Source organism: Durio zibethinus, chromosome 12 (assembly GCF_047325235.1).
Source record: "Durio zibethinus cultivar Kanyao isolate XHJ-2024 chromosome 12, ASM4732523v1, whole genome shotgun sequence".
Lineage (NCBI taxonomy): Eukaryota > Viridiplantae > Streptophyta > Magnoliopsida > Malvales > Malvaceae > Durio > Durio zibethinus.
The window spans coordinates 15,817,060-15,833,058 of NC_143173.1; the positions used below are offsets into that span (position 1 = coordinate 15,817,060).

Consider the following 15,999-nt stretch of genomic DNA (forward strand, 5'->3'; position numbering starts at 1 on the left):
ATAATTTTTTATATAATGTCGGGTCGGGTCGGGTTTTAGGAATACCCGAACCCTACCCGACCTCGACTGCTCCATAACTATACCTGATCGACCCGACCCGTACCTAAACCCGAAATTCAAAAAAAAAAAAATCCGACCCCATAGAATCGAATAGAGCCGAAACCCGTCGGAACGGGTTTGATTGCCGTCCCTAGTTCCCCTCTAGCTTTAGGTTACCATTGTCTAGGTGAAATGAAAAACACATGTATAACTTAGGTTTTACTTAGAATAAGTGATGAGGTTAATTTTGATATCATTAAAAATAATAATAAAATTTATTATAATTGTGATTAAAAAAATTATTGTAATTATGATTTAAAAAATTTATATTAAATAAATTTCATCAAGATTAATATTTAAATATTAATAATAATATGATAAATTTAATTCTATCGTACAAAAATATAATAATTATACCTAAGAATAATTAAAGATAAAAAAAATTACTTTAATAAATTTTCGTAAAAAAATATATTTTACCTCATTACTTGAATCATAACTACAGTTGCTTTTTCAACCTAAAACACATCTATAAAAAGAAAGACATTACGAAGAAAAGTAATAGATGAATGAAAAATAAAAAGGAAGAGAAAATTGACAGTACAAAAATAAATTAAGAACACTCAAAGGCTGCAAAAGTGGATTACCTGAGACATATTTAGGTGGATTTACCATACTCGTGCGAAAGTTATAAGAAACAACCTGTTGTTAGTAAATATTTGGTCAAAGCTGCAATTCTTTTCACATGATTTATTGAGAACATAAAAAGAAAAAAAGAAAAAAAAAGCGAAAAAGAGCGCTTAGTAATATTACAAGTTACACGTTAGAATAAATGTATTGAGTTTAATTAATGAAAGGAAACAATAAATTTGTATGTACCACAAATGTTAGATATTCCTTTTGAATTTAAAATAATGTATGGATAATTTTTTTTTCTTGGATGGTAATTAAGCAGAATGGACAATTTTATTTTAATTAAGATGAATTTGGTAGTTTGATATATAGGACAGTAATTAATTTTAATTCTCTATCAAATAATCCTATTCAATTATTTATTTAATTTAAAAATATTTGAAACTAAAAAAATATTAAGGAATTTAATATGAAAAAGTTATTTACATTTTAAATATTGTTCATATATATTTGAAAAAAGGGGAGTTGATAAATTTTATTTAATTTAAATTAAGATAAAAGATTTGAATAAGTCTAATTTTTTAATTTCAAATATTTTTAAATTAAATAATTAATAGAATATGATTATTTCATACATTAATTACTGTCCTATGAGTTTAAAATATAGATTATCTATGTAGGCATCTTCATGACATACCTTATCAGATATTCATATATCTTGTAATATAATATATATATACATATGTGATATCCTATAATTAGTTCATTTGATCTTTTTTTTTTAACAAAAAAAAAATTTGCTTTCACATTAAAATTATTAATTGTTAATTGTTAATTTTATTTTTATTTTTAATTTAATTCTATGTATTGCAATTTAAGAAGAATTAAAATCATATTATTATTTGTCTATTTATCATATCTAAAATTATTATTTACACACTTTTAAGGTCATGTTTGATATGAAATAATCACTCCAAATATTATTATAATTTACATATGATAATTATATCATGTGTTTGATAAGTACTTAGTGATCATATGTGACATTGACCTTGGATCATTGAGAGTAATTAGGTCACTTCCTTGGAGAATGTTCTAATTCTCATATAAAATAGTGAGAAACTTTTACCGTTGAGTCGAAGTAATATATAAAATTAATAATAGTTAATATTATTTATGTAATATATGAATTAAAACTTGTTTTCTCATAAAATTATAATTATTTTATGTTATAAATATTTATATTTTCAAACAAATATTCATGATAACATGTTCAAAAATAATTTGTGTATTTTTTTACTTTTTTTAATGCTTTATATAATATAGTTTTTGTTTTTCTTTTAGTATGATTTTAATAGAATATTTTTTTCTAATACAAATATTTTTTTACATAATTTAAATTATAAATTTAATTTACCTAATAAATAAATATAACTATTAATTTAATAATTTAATTATGTTTTATTATATAAAATAAATAAAATATTACTATATTTTATAAATTATTATCATTAAATAACATTAAAATTATTAAGTTATGTAATTATTACAATATGCATGATTATTTTTGTATTTTTAAATAAAATAATATTTAATTTTTAGTAATATCAAACATAATAATCTTTTATTTTTACAAATTAATGATTATTAACCAAATAAAATAATTTCAAAGCATGAGTAATAAGATCATTTTGGTAAAAAGATTACCTTGATGGCTACATTATTAGAGTAATCTTGAAAATAATACAAAACACTATCTAAAAATAATAGACCTATCATAAATATTAAGTCAAACTCATATTATTTTTAAATATATAATTAACTTTTTAACTTTCTCAGTAATATTTCAAAATTTGCAACCAAGTATAAAATATATATATATATATATTTCAGTTTACTCCATTTATTTTTTTATAATTTTGTGATTATTTTAATTTTTTTATTTGATAAAATTTCAAATAAATTATATTAATTACTCAAAATTTTTATTTTATATTTATATTTGATTCATACATCAAAATATATTGAAAAGATCCGCATATTCACCTTTCTTCTAGGCTACGCTTAAAAAAAAAAAAAGTAAAAACGTTGAAAAATTTTGTGAAAATGATTTCTGTATGGCTGATGAGAGAGCGTTCTTCTCCAATGCACGAATCCCCATATGGCTTATTAATGGCCAAGATTTTGCCTATATTCTTACCTTTATTAATTTGGCCACCAAAGAATGATTTTTGCCTTCTTTCCCGTTCAGCGCCGGTCTTCCTAGGATATCCAGCCCCCCACACCGGCCCCCGGCCCGCGAATATCACTTTTGGAGCCAGCTGTCCAAGAATGGATACGGTTAATTCAAAAGCCAGCTGTTCAAGCACTATTTTAATTTTTTTTTGATAAAATAATTAGGTTTATAGTTTAATTCATGTTTTATATATATTATTATAAATGAATTAAGATTGAAGAATTTTATTTTTTAGTTATAAAATTAATTTATTTAATTAAAAGTTCACCAAGAGATATGAACTTCAACTTCATGATTAAGCTTCTAAAACACCCCTGCCACTGCATATATTAATTCTTTACAAACATCAAAAAGACAATTAAAAAACTCATCAAAGATGCAAATACGTAGGATGTCTGGAATTAGTAGTATATAATTTAAACTGATGGGAATTAGCTTCAAATATTTGCACTAGTGACTGTATTTATTGTGTGTGTAATGTTAATGCTACAAATCAGTTGTCTGTAGGGCAGGTGACACTTCTTCAAAACTCTCGCAAAAAACTTTTTTTTTTTAATTTGGTAATATTAAAATTAAAAATTCAACATTTTATTAATCGTCCCTTTATTGGCTAAGCTCTAGCAGCTTGTTGAGCAGCTTTTGCTCAACTGCTCACAAGTGCAGTTGAGCTCTTTGATCCGTTTTTGTTTTCAACCTGGGATGATATGGGCCAGCTGGGCTTAAACCGGGGAACACAGACTATATTCATGAGCATGTGTATCGTTGGGGGTTCCGAATAAGTGCCACAAATGATTAACAAAAGTTTCAAAATCGACACTTTTAGCCTTCACCGATTAGATTCGGCAGATTTTTTGGGACATGCGTATCTTTCTCACCGGTTAGTACGATAATTAACTAGTACACATTACAGCAATAGAATGAGTTGGTTCACTTGAGGCTCCAGTTGCTGGTTGTATAGGATTCAGATTATCAACTTCTGAAAAAATCTGATAGTGTTTTTGGATGTCTTTGATCTAAGAAAAGGGGTAAGGTGAAAGGAGAAGACAACTGTGACCTCAGAAAACATAATTAATGGGTTTGGTGTTGTTAATCCGATGCGTGCTCTGAGGCTTAAATTAATATTATGCTTGAGGTAAGGTTAAAATAAAAAAAAAAGACGAGTTTCAATGGAAAGAAAGTTCAAAAGACGAGAGATCTAGTCTTTATTATTTTGAGTATCTAATTTTTTATTTATCTCTTATTTGAGATCAAAGGTGATAGTTTGACTAAAATAATTGATAGTTGATACTTAATAAAATATCTATATAAAATTCGATAAAGGATTATTTGAGTGTACAAAAATTACATTTATGGAGTGCAAAGATATGATAATTGATTTGAAAATTTATACATTTTACAAAAGTACCATACACCATATGTGTCAACTTATTAAGAATTGCATCTTTACTTAATATGAAATTTTTATTCATTTAATTTAATAATTATTTTATTATTATATTTTTAATATAATTTATTAATATATTTTATTAGACATAATTATTAAATATTCAAGTAAGATATAATAAATATATTTTTATAGCAAACTATATAAGGTTGATTCTGTTGTTAATCCTTTTAAAACTATTATCTAAAATCTATTCAAATCTATCACATATAATAAATTTATTATAATTGTACATTATAAATATTCAAATATGACATAAACAAATTAAATGATAATGCATATCGCTTAATTCACCATCCTATGTTCCACCCTTTATTGACTGCACCACCAACGAGCGCTTTTCCACTTGTTTCACCGTTCAACGTTGATGGAATATCGGGCCTGGTCCAATATCATCTTTTGAAGGAACATATCATTTATAATAATTGTGATAAAATTAATTAATTATGATTTAAAATTATATTAAAATCATCAAATATGAAATTCACATTTACAAGAATTCTTATATAATTTTTATTATAATTAGAATTATAATATTATAATAAAAAATTGTTATAACATAATTTATTGACAGAGATATGTGACACAAAAATTCTAATTATAACCTATTTTGATTTTTTTGATTTAATTTTTTATACAATCAACCTCAGAATATGAGATATAAAACTTAATTGTTATTGATAATAAAAAAATTGTACATAAAACTCAGGTAATTCGCAAGTTTTTCAGAGTGTAAGGCACGATAATAGATGTTGCTGTTAAGATTGGAAACGTGTGCAGACTCATCTCTATTATTTGGAACCTGGAAAATTGCGTATTCTTGCACAAGTCCTTGACTGATTTTCTAGTCACTTTCCCAAAAGAAGTGTAAAAAGACTTACTCAAACCTCAAAACTACCATTCTTACATTAGCAGGTCAGCTCATTGCAAAACAGGAGGCATCCACTGCAACACAAACTGTAAGAGCTCAAAGAGGTAGCCACTCAGTTTACTAGGGTTGGACAAATTTGTCTAATGCAGAAGTGTCCAAAGCTTGAAATTCCTTCACAGCAGCTGCCACTTCGAGTCCAAGTTTCACAGCATCTTCATGGCTTGGTGCCTGCAATGTGTTTATTATCATCCAGCTTAGAAATTACAGTGTTTATAACATCTTATGCTAAAGTTGATACTGCTTTCATACCTCGATGTTAAGAGGAAGGACAGGATCATGAAGTGAAAGCCTAAGAAGGAACCACCCTCCATAGCCAGAAACTCGAACCTGTTTTCAGAAGGAAGTTAGCGAAACCCGTTTGGTAAAATGGTGAAATTTATAACTGTCCAATTTTTGTGGCCACATTTGTCATTCAGTTTGAGTGATTATTTCAACAAAGAAGCCTAGATAATTCGATGTCTGAAGCCTATATCAAACTTACCCCTTCATAGTTAACTGGTGCTTTGGGATCTGAAGCAATATGGTTACCCAAGTGCTCAGACCAACTTCCCCATAATCCCGGAAAGATCTGCCAGTTTCGAACTCTCAGCAACTTTAACAGAAATCAGGCAGACAGAAAGATTGGAGCCATATAAAACACCATACCCTCCTTTAAGATCAGGATGACACTGATTAATATTTAGTCGCAGTTCCACGGCAAAAGCTGGTTCCTCCAGACCGTCAACTAGATCTGTTAAAACTTTGCTTCCATCACCTCTGCCAGAGGCCCTTGCTGAAGCCAGTTTATTTAGGAGTTTGACCTGCACTCAGCAGGTCAAATAAAACGGCATAGATGGATTAGTCCATGTGCATTTAAGTTCATACTTTGGTTGAAATATACAGTCCAAATAATATGCAAGAAGAGGCTTGTCCACCCAGATTAAAGCTTACCATCAAGTATGCCCCATCATCGAGCCAGTGATTCTCCTTGAGAGCTCCATGGCCACTGGTTTCTATAGCCAGATGTGATTCTTCTCCAACAGAGTTCTGTGGGAAGTTCTTTTACTTTAGTTTCAAAATTTTTCAACACATAACAAAGAACTGAAAGTTAAACAAGATGATCAGCTGTGGTATAATAGGCGACAAGGATCTCCCAATGACAGCAGGATATGTCACATTATGTTCAGGCATTCTGTTGCTGAGTAGAAATTATAACATACTTAAGAACGAACACAGCAAGCGATGAAAATGGGGATCAAGAATTTTGCCAATGACTAATGGTAGAAAAAGATCAACTAATTTTGTATGAAGCATGCAGATGAGATCTGTTCATCCCTGTATAAACCAATATCAATCTTTTAAGTTTTAAGTTCCTTTAAATGCCAATGGATCATATAACTAATGCTCAGAATAGTGTTTGGCAAAAACTACTGGTTCATATTAAGTTGTTAATATCCCATTAAGTCATTCAGATCCAAGCTCTTTTTTATTCATCTTCTAGCACCCCACATAACTGATAGAAATATAATAAAATCAAGATAAAAGAAAATGAAATTTACCAAACGAATTGCCTAATCGATGACATTCTTATAGCCTCTTTTGAATCTATGGTGCTTTCCCCCTAAAAGAAATTGCAAGTTATAAGTTTGCTCTAGAAGAAACAAAGCAAATACAAGTGTCAGTTAAGTTTTCATCATACCAAGTTTCTTTTCAATGAATGAAGTAAGCCCATCTGAAGTCACACTATCTGTAACAATGGTTGTTCCTGGATGCTGAAGAGAAGAAGATGAGGAGATTAAATGAGAGGAAAACTGAATAAAATTTTTTTTTTAATTGCTTAATCGATATAAAAAATAAATTTGTTATAAAAAAATGTTTACATAAAATCCAAATGTAGTAAGTATTTATAAATATGAGGAAAAATAAGACAAATAGATAATTAAACATAACTGAAATTTAATAATGAAGTTGATGAAAAAATAAAAAAAAAATTGAATTTAAAAACAAAAATATCATTTAGGAAGTCAAATTGAGAAAAGTTTGTCAAATTCTAAACCATTCATTAATTCCCTAAATGTTTATCTTATCTATGCATACGCCTATGATAAGAAAGCTCCATTCATTACAAAAAAATAAAAATAAAAATAAAAAAACTCCAATTTAAAATTTAGTTTAGAGTAGAATAATAAAACGTATATATGTTAATAAAAAATTACATGAAAATAAAGAAATGAAAATTTTTTTAAAAATAAATCACATACTTTAAGAAAATGAAAAAAATGTTTTTTTTTTTCTGAAAATATCCATTATTTATTTTTATTGATCCTATAAATTATTGTAAAAAGAAAAAGATATATAAATAGGAAAATTTACGAGAGTGTTTTAAAAAAGAAATATGAATAAAAAAATTATTTTTAAATGAAGAATTTGAAAAAATCTATAATAGAACGAGTAAAGAATTGAGGTTTCGATGAAATAGAATAATAAAAATGTATTATGTTTTCAATTCTTTATCAATTCTTTATCAAATTCTTTAAAATGTGAATAATTGAGTATGTTTTTATGCTCTTATTTAACTGAAGATTTAAAAAATGAATTAGGATCGATATTTTTAAGTATTTAAACCAAAAATTTTAAATAGTAATTCATGCATACTCTTATTAATTTAAATAAATTTAAATATTTTAAATGGATTTGAATAATACTAAATAAAGTAAATAATTATATATCCTTTTATCCATTTTCAAATTAATATTTGAATACTTATTATTATTTAATGATTTAATTTAAAAGTTTTTAATATTTGATTATAATATATAATATAATTATTTATTATTATTTTATGTTTCATCCAAAAAATCCTATCCACCTAAATATTTATGTAAACAAATCTTATCAAATTTTTATATATGTTGTAATATAATATTATATATGATATAATATGAGATATGGTAAATTGAGATGGGCTTTTGCTGTTTTGATTTTTTCTAGAAATATAGGATTTATCTTGATGCAAAAAATATATATTTATTTAAATAAAATTATCTACTTCAGAGATTTTTTATCGTTTTATTCTTTGGAATTTCATTATATATTGTATGGTTTATAAATTTAATATAAATTTCATCTGACAATGATAATTTGATTTTTAAGATTAAAAAAACAGATGTATCAATTATTTAAAAATAATAATTATCTTTTCAAAAAATATTTAAAACAAATTTTAGCATAAATAAAATAAATAGATGTATGCATTATTGACCTATGGATTATTTAAAACAAATTCAAAAAATCACAAACAAAAACAATTATTTTTTTTCGTATGAAAACAGAATATTATAAAACAAAAAAACTAATGCTGTAATTTACTCTGCTTCCATAACTAATTAACAGGGCTAACAATTTTAAATAAAACATAGTTATAAAATATTAAAATATTATAGAAAAAAATTAAAATGATATGTTTTAAATTTTAAATAAAAAAAAATACATAAATTTAATAAAAAAATATATAATTTATATTTAATATGTTGACTCGAATCATATTTTACACTTGTTATACATTAAATAAATAAATACAAATATACAAATAATTAGCTTTTAAATGTTTGTTCTCGTTTGAATATTTTCTTCTAGGATAGGCTAAACTAATCTTTGGTCAAAAATTAAAACTTGCCAGGTTGTATGGATGAGGACTGACTGAGAAATAAAGTAAAGGAAATGGTTAATTAATTGACAGACAAACAAATTTTGGGAAGCCATTGATTCAATCTAGCTTAGCTTGATAATATATGTTATCATATCTTGTAAAATATTATATTTGTATCATATTTTATAAAAAAAATTATATATCATAATTTATATTAATATAAAAATATAAAATATAATTTTTTGATTTTATTAAATTTATTTATGATTTTTTTAAAATTTTAAATTATTTTATATTCGCATTATTTTTGTATTATATGTTTCAAATTATTAAATCTAAATCCAGCATTGAAAAGTTAGCACCTAATCTTTAACAAAAAAGGAAAGGTATTGGTAGCTTAATCTTGACTTAATTACGAAGACCAAAGCTTAAATTTAATTATTCTCTTTGTCTCCTTTTTGTTTTTAAATTTTTAGATGTTTCAAAATTATTTTTTATTTTTTTAATATTTAAAATTATTTTACTTTTTAATATTAAAAATTATGAAAATTTAATTTTATAAAAAATTTAATTTTAATATTAAATTATTGAAATCAAAGATTTTTTTTTAAACTCTGAAAATCAATATAAAACAAATAAATAGAAACGAATAAAGTATTTATAAGCTTTCAAGTATTATAAAATGAAATGTCTCTTTCTACTTTCTACTTTCTGCAATCAAAATATTTTTAAAATCTCTTTGGATTCAAACCCATCTTGATATGGAATGTGATTTGAGCACTTTTTGCTAAATTTACAAAAACAAATTAACAATACCTTTTGAAAACCATTGATTAGCTGATCTTTAACAAAAAAGGAAAGGCTGGTAGCTTAATCCGTCACCAAAGCTTAAATTTATTTATTTATAAGCCTTTTAATGTTATAAAATGCAATGTCTCTTTCTACTCTCTACATTAAAAATATTTTAAAACTATGTTTGGATTCAAGCATGTCTTGGAGTGTGATTTGATCACTTCGTGCTAAATTTTCAAGAATAAATTAATAATAAATTAAGTGTGAGAAACAATCAATTTTATACTGATATAAAATATTTGTTAATAATTAATTCTAATAGATCCAAAAAATAAAAAATAATTTAATCTCATCCTTAAATTTGTTGAAATTAATCATTAAAAATATATAAAATGTAAATTTGCATCTGCCATTGGTTTATTCTTATATGTGCAAAAATAAATTTATGAGATTAAACTACAATTACAAGTAAATTTTTTTTTGTTAAATCTAAAGTTTAATTTAAATTATTCATTCACGAATTAATTTTCAAAAAGACAAAAATTTGATCCCTAACATGTGCAAATATTTTTCCCTCAATTTCTCTTAGGCTTTAGTTCCTATGTAAAAAAAATATATTTCTTTATTGACATATATATATATATATAAATTGCTAATCAAATAATAATATTTTAAAAAAAATGAGCTTATTATTTTATATATGTTGAATTATTGATTCTTCCAGAGCAAGAAATTGATTTTTTAAAGATGTTCAATCTGAAAGAATCAAAGATTCCTAAAAGTGTTATTAAACAGTTTAGACCATACCACCCACAAAACCATTCTTGGTTTTCTTCGCGGGAAAGGACCACTCCCAAAGGAAACGTGGCTTGAATTATTCCTGCCGTTTTAAGCTACTAGTTTAATTAATGTCACGTAAATGACGTGACATTCAACTTGAAAATGACTATAAAGAAACTTTTTGGCTTTAGTAAAAAAAATATTTGAATTAAAATTAAATAATTATTTAAAATTTTGCAGTTTTTACATATCTATTTTTTTTTTATCTCTTATTGGACGAAATTTGATCAATTATTATTATCAATTTTCAGCTATTAAGAATTTAATTGTGTAAAAATAAATATTAAAAATTCAATTGAATAAAAATAAATATATAAAAATTCAATTAATTATAATAAAATGATAGATACTTGGATAATTATTTAATTTTATTTCAAGAGATTTTTTTCATATTTAAGTCAAACTTTTTTTATTGACCATTTGCTAGTTATGCTGCAAGATGAAAATATCTGAAAAATTTCAGTTTGGACAAGCGCATCCTCAACAAATTTACCATAGCTTTGCCTTAGTTTCTGCCACTTTAATGTTATCAATAAATGATTTATGTGCTCTATGTCCTGGGCAGCTGTTAATAATTCCAAAATGCAGTTGTGGTTGTCAGGTTTACATAAGCTCATAACTTCTGTAATGGTTCCAAAATGCAGTTGTACACTGCATTTTTGTTACTTTTAACTAGTTTTGTTTTTCAAATTTGAAAGTATGGTGGTTGAGCAAAGTGTTAGTTGTGGTTCCAAAATTTCGTTAAGAGCATCTATTATAATATACATATAAAAAATTGCCGGTAAATTTATTAATTTTATTCATTAAAAAAATATTTTTAAAAAATTAAAGATGTTAAAAAAAAAATTCTCCAACTTTTTTTTCAATCTTTTCACTGTTTGTAAAATGGTTCCATGTGCTCTAATTCATTGCTGATATAAAAATATTGTCAAAATGTTTCAAAAATGAAAAAATTTATCTTGACCTAGGACTGCTTCTGACCTAAATCAACAAGTCTCTATTATCCTGATTAAAAAATCAAAAATAAAACTTCATATACCTTAAAATTTACGAGACGAAAAATGAAAATTTGAGATCCTTATACTCGTAATGTCTAACATTAAATAAACTAGGTATTCACCCTTCAAATATCTAAATTAATGATAGGTTCAATTTTGATCCTACTCTTACCTAAATGGCACGTGAACCGAATCGTTTGTCATGCTATTATTCTCTTGTTTTGTTCCTTCCAGATAATGGAGTAAGAGATCAATTTCTCTTTTTTTTTTTTTTTTTTTCAATCTTCCTATAGAACTGTTCTTTGCTTTCCACACACAGATCCCTTGACAAGAGTTAAAAAGGAACTCATCAGAAAACACAGACCAAAAGATTTCCATGGTACCTTTATCTTTCATGGGGTCAAAGGTAGCTTAAAATATATATTTCCAGATGCAATATCAAGTTGTTTCAGTTTTTACTCTCTTCAAGTTATACTTCATGCGGACATTATAGAAGACTGAATTTGTCCGAAGATAAATTCAACTGTTTTTTACTCTGTTTAAGACATGCATGAAGACATACATAACCAGCTTTATACTGTCAAATCTCTCTCTGTCCAGTGGTTTTCAAAACTTCCCCAGAGAGAGACACAAACCAGAGGCCATTTCACAGTTTAACCAGTTAATTAATGGCCGTTTGTTTGATTTTGATAAAGTATATGATAAACTTACTGTACGTTGACAACAATGTGCATTTAGCTCAACGGATTCTAGGGGATGCTTTGAAAATCCCCTTCCTATTCTAAATCATCTTCCTATCAAGAGGTATTGGAGACGGATGCTTTGAAATCCATGATTTTAAAGATCTGCGCACATCATATATGTGCAATTTAGCCAACAATGTAAAGGCTTTTGAAAAATAATCATAATGTAATAATACAGACTCACACTAAAAAGGGGGCCACCGTATAAAGCTTTAGGCCAGTGATCCCACGAGATTTTACGTCATTGCTTGCTGCTTGTAGATCATCAAGCCGGTGCCACGCAATTTCCTGCAACCAGATAATAGCAGGCTAAATGTCAATTTTATTGCTTTCTAAAAGGTACAAGGTCGTAGACATCCTCTTCATCACCTGGCAAAGACAGATGAATTAGATACGCAGGATAGCCACGAGAAAAAGTTACAGATCAAGTACTACTTGAAAATCCTATTCTGCAGCAGGTCATTTTACTTGATAGTAGATATTTTGTCTATACTTTGGATCTAAAGTTTCTGATCATTGTACCCATGAGACTAAGGTACAATTTACCATTTCTTAACATGCAAAAAGTGGATACTATCACATCATAACAAATTTAACTTTGGGCCTTTTAATTCTGAAAGCAAAAAGTTCAAGGGAAAAAATTTTGGTTATAGCTTTTACATTTTACTTCCTAAAAGTAGGAAGCAAAGTTAGCGCCACAGACCACCATCTAATCATGGTAGGATCCACAATGTTATAAGAGCACTTGCCTAACCATTTCCATCATAGAAATAGCATCCCTCCCCCCCCCCCCCCCCCTTTTTTTTTTATAGTAAAAACCAAAAAGCTTCAACTGACTACTATTAAAAGATGATCTATCGAGTCGCCAGCAACCCCTTGGCTCAGCGGCATGAAGTTTTGGCATTTGGGAGTGTTGCCCGAGTTCGAGGCTATTACTATAATTTCATTTTACGCTATATGAAAAGTTATCAAAAGTCATTATGGAAGAATGCAATAAATATCGATAAAGCAATTCTGCCTTAGTGTTCCTAGGCAGCAAAATTCATATATAAAGCAAACAATGCAGTTTATAAAAATAAAGATAAAAAAGCATCCAAACACACACACACACACACAAGAGCAATATGCAATTGTTGACAACTTTGGATGAAAGCGTCAGTTTTGTGAACATCTCTTTTAATTTCTTCATTTCCATTGCAGAGAAAGACCGAGTAATGACAGGCAAAGCTAATATCTGGAGTCCATTGCAGACTGAATGTGCCAATAAGATGGTTTGATTCTATTGTTGACAGGTACAAGGCACTAAAAATAGCCCAAAATGTGAAGTTGCTTTCAGAATCAAGCATACTAAACACAAGCCAATTAGATATCCGCTCCCAAGTCGAGGAAAACTGCGGAAAACTGCAACTACATATAGAAGGTTGCTTAAAATTGGATTCCGACGAGGCCATTGATGTTATGTAACCTTCCAAAATATTATGAACAAATAAATTGCACTTATCAATTAAAGAAACACATAAACTGATCTCCTTTTTTGTAAGTTGGGCAAACACAGTATCATCCTTTACACCAGAAATTATATAGATCCGCACCCTCCGCTGCCCAAATATTACTTGAATGTATTCATCTTTGTTTAGGAGCCTGAAACATCGAAGCCAGTTTCTTCTAAGACCCCTATTTTCATAGAAAGTACATAATCATAGATAAGAAAAAAAAAAGAGAGAGAAGAGGGAGATAAAGAACTCAAAGTGTAATCAGTAATCATTTGGATTCCATTATCAGAAACTGAACACATCATTTTGGGTACCATAAACTCTATTGTTTCTGCAAATTAGAAGGGAAACATGCAGTGAATAAATGACAGATAATAATATATGTATACGACGGCTCCATGCCGCTGATGAAGTTTAATGACAGGTTTAATAGAGAGATTGGCAAGTGGCAACCCTACTCTAGCTTTTCCTTTTGAGGGGTGAATGAAGAGACATGGGAAACTAGTTAATAAACTCATGTAGGTTACACATTGCTTCCTCGTCCCTGTCACTCACAACAAGAAAGCAAGATCATTCTGAAGTAATCTTTGACTCTGTAACCATCTGAAGAACACAAAACACTGCATAAATTCATCTTGTGTGCAAAAGGTTAAACCACTTGTTCAAGGAAATGCATTTCCAATCTGATTAGTCAAGAATCAGTTTCCAGTCCTTCACACTAAATTGGTCAACAATAATAAAGCCTAATTGCCACTAAATCATCAGACATGCTCATTTAAGCATAGACAAAAATTGAGGAGAAGCCCTAAAATACAGATAAGTTGAATGTGCACGAAAACTTCCATGAGAAAGAAGCTTACTTCTCTAATGGCACATACATGGTCTTCCTCATCTTTGTTCTTTTCCCATGTGGGAAGTTCCAGTTCGTCCCTTTCTATCCCTTCGCTACGATGCATTATTAATTGCAGCAACAAACAGAAAGTAAAGACACTCGTAAGCTGGAAGCTTAGTGAATTCACTTCAACATATAAGATAATCCTGGAAAATGTTATACAATTTGAATTTAACATCCTGAACTGCAAGGAATAGCATTCATTGAAGTTCCATCAATTGGAAAACGACATATGAATGAAAAGACCCAAGAAGTAAAGATAAACTAACACAAAATCTCTGACAAAGATATCAAGAGATTGGAGTTATGGGGATAGAGAGCGAAGTGGGATTAAAAAAGTAAATAGAAGCAAATTTTACGTTCTTAAACATTAATACATGGATGCAAAAAGGGCATTGGAAACAACAGAGGGATAAAAAGTGATTATATTCACTCAAAAATGAAAAGGACAAAAGACTCTTCTTGTTTCTAACTAGCACAAGCGACTCGCCCGTTCATACATTTTGTCCAAAATAATTGCTCCTGTTACAGAACTCGAACCTTGTAATCTGTGAAATCCTTAAATATATCATCTATACGTGCAAAACAGGGCCATAAAACGTTGCCTCTGTCAAATGCTGGCACAAGTTTCAAATATGCCAAGCCACATGCTAATGCGCAACTTTGAAATATCAACCAAGACTGAAGAAAAACGTGGAATTTGCTCAAGATTGCATCAAATATAGGATACACAGAGGCGAACTCCTTCAGATTGAATGACTTCAGAAATGGAATTTTTTCCACTGTATTGTCCTCATAGAATCAATATGCAAACCGGCTTTGGACCTTAATGAACCCGGTTTGTTGAATGACGGGTCGAAGAGTTAAATTCATTTCTTGGACTGGTCCATGTCAAGTGCCAACGTTTTTAACCCAAAAAAAATATGCTTATTAGGTGGATAAAGGCCCTAACTTTTAAGTCCAAGACTTATCTCATCTTTTTCCTATACGAGATCCTCCCTCGTTCAATTAGGATTGCGATCGAACGGATTTCGATTCGTTTTAATTTTATAAGATTGAATTTTTTTAATCAAATTTTATATCAGATCGAATATTTTTGAAAAAAAATATTGCTTGGATTTTATACAAACCCACTCCTATTCAACTCGGTATATATATAAATAAATATTTTATTTTATTTTTTATTTTTTATATTTATATTTATATTTATATTTATTTTTCATATTTATATTTTAAAAATAATATTTTATATTAAAAAATTAATATTTTATTAATTTATGATTGGATCGGTTATGAATTTAAATATATGCAAGTCGAGTAAAAACCCGTT

General features: G+C 27.8%; 2 long non-coding RNA genes and 1 pseudogene across 2 annotated transcripts; all 3 read right to left on the reverse strand.

Annotated features, from left to right (window-relative positions):
* Nucleotides 1-5,006: 5,006 nt before the first annotated feature.
* On the reverse strand, nucleotides 5,007-5,807 carry LOC111297080 (uncharacterized). Its single transcript, XR_002691053.2, has 3 exons — nucleotides 5,765-5,807; nucleotides 5,533-5,610; nucleotides 5,007-5,451 (listed from the first exon to the last, which is right to left on the reverse strand). It is a non-coding gene; the product is annotated as an uncharacterized LOC111297080 (long non-coding RNA).
* A 26-nt stretch (nucleotides 5,808-5,833) lies between these two features.
* On the reverse strand, nucleotides 5,834-7,034 carry LOC149515769 (uncharacterized). The gene is made up of 5 exons (XR_016326276.1): nucleotides 6,962-7,034; nucleotides 6,822-6,883; nucleotides 6,214-6,309; nucleotides 5,929-6,083; nucleotides 5,834-5,851 (listed from the first exon to the last, which is right to left on the reverse strand). It is a non-coding gene; the product is annotated as an uncharacterized LOC149515769 (long non-coding RNA).
* A 5,288-nt stretch (nucleotides 7,035-12,322) lies between these two features.
* Nucleotides 12,323-15,542, reverse strand: LOC149515770 (mRNA-decapping enzyme subunit 2-like; annotated as a pseudogene).
* Nucleotides 15,543-15,999: the final 457 nt, after the last annotated feature.